Source organism: Humulus lupulus, chromosome X (assembly GCF_963169125.1).
Source record: "Humulus lupulus chromosome X, drHumLupu1.1, whole genome shotgun sequence".
Classification (NCBI taxonomy): domain Eukaryota; kingdom Viridiplantae; phylum Streptophyta; class Magnoliopsida; order Rosales; family Cannabaceae; genus Humulus; species Humulus lupulus.
The window spans coordinates 242256538-242258615 of NC_084802.1; positions in this window are offsets into that span (position 1 = coordinate 242256538).

A 2078-nucleotide genomic window follows, 5' to 3' on the forward strand; every position below is an offset into this window, starting at 1 on the left:
TCACGTCAACAAGTTCGAGATACAAATGGACATTTAGAAAGTGTTCGAAGATGCTCGGTGCAGGATCTTCCCTGCAACACTTTCTGATGCCGCACAGGAGTGGTTTTTCAAATTCCCTCCTGCAAGTATAGTATCTTGGGAAATGTTCGTAAAGGAGTTTTACGGATAGTTCTACGCGGGTCGTGTGCACCCGATTGAGGCAAATTAGCTGGTTGAAATACGCCAGCAAGACGGAGAGCCACTGAAAGACTACGTCCAGCGCTTTATGCGAGCAGCTGCTGGGGCGAAAACAGTGGGGGACGAAGGTAAAATGATGGCCATAACCGCGGGGGTTAAGCGCCGCACGCCTCTCTGGGACAGCCTCAGAAAACATGGGGTTAGAACTACCCAGGAATTCTTGGATCGAGCTGATCGGTACATCAAGCTCGAAGATGCCATCGCCAACGAAGGAAAACCCCCAGGCAAGGACAAGGGGACTGCCGAGCCCGCCAAAGCCGCCAATGGGTCCAAGCCCAATAGCAACGGCAAAGGAAACGGGAACGACAACGGCAATGGCAAGAATGGGGGGAAACAGCCACACAATGAGCCTTCCACCTCTGACAATTAACGATCCAAGGGTAATCGTTATGAACCTCGGTTCACTAACTATACTGCCCTTATTGAGTCTCGGGGAGAGGTTTATTAGGCCACGAGTTCCAGTGTGCCTTATAAGAAACCTGCTCCCATTCGAAAGGATATTTAGAGAAGAGACACTACCAAGTTCTGTCGTTATCATAATGACTATGGACATGATACCAATGAATGCAACCAGCTGAAGGATGAGATCGAGTTCCTTATTAGACAAGGACACTTGAGAAGATATATACGGGCCTCGGGAAATTCCCAACGAGAAGCTCCAGGTGGCAACGAGCAAGCACCCACACGCCAACACTCGCCACCTTTGCAGCCTGATCCCATGACTGGCACATTGTTAACCATCTGCGGAGGCCCGCACCTCGCGGGAAACAGCGGAAAGGCCAGGGAACGATATGCTCGAACTCTACGCCACGACCAGGACATCGAGATGATGATTGTGGATGACCGCGCGCCGAAAAAGGCTCGGTCAGAAGAGGGCAAAATAACCTTCTCTGATAACGACGCCCAACATGTCCGGTTCCCATATTCCGATCCGCTGGTCGTGGATATCCAAATGGCCAATATGATGGTGAAGAGAGTGCTAGTTGATACAGGATGTTTGGTGAACATCCTGTATAAGTCTTCTCTGGAACGCATGAAGTTGTCCGTTAAGGACCTAGAGCCCTGCAACCAAACAATATATGGCTTCTCTGGTGAGGGACTCGCCCCAGCAGGGTCAATCAGACTACCAGTGATAGCAGGTACAGCGCCTGCTACCAGGACATTACTCGCTACTTTCATAGTAGTCGATTGTCCTTCGGCGTACAGTGCCGTCATTGGGAGGCCTATACTGGTTGATCTACGGGCCATCTCCTCTATATGGAACTTAGCCATGAAATTCCCGACAGACGCAGGGGTAGGACGCGTGTTGGGAAACCAGAGGGAGGCTAGGGAGTGCTACAACGCCTCAGTCACGAAGGCAAAGAAGGGAACGTCAAAAGCACTCCCCTTGATAGGTTGCAGATGGCAATTGATATACAAGCCCAATTTGGTGATGAAGTCACCAAATAAGGTGTTGCCCAAAGTGAGGATAGAGATTTAGATCCTCGCTTTGGGGATTTTGAAGAAAATGTTGGACCCGTCGAGGACCTAGAAGAGGTCCAGCTTGACGAGAAAGACCCGACCAAAGTCGTGAAAGTCAGGAAAAACTTAGAACCAACCACGAAGCATGCACTGGTGGAGTTTTTACGGAAAAACCAGGAAGTCTTTGCCTGGTCGCACAAAGACATGGCTGGGATAGATCCTGCAGTTATCAGCCATGTCTTGAACATAGACAAGAGTTTTCCACCCGTGCAACAGAAGAGAAGGCTGCTCGATAAGGATCGATCGAGAGCCTTAAAAGAAGAAGTTGAAAGATTAAAGGAGAATGGGTTCATCAGGGTGGCGTTTTATCCATCATGGGT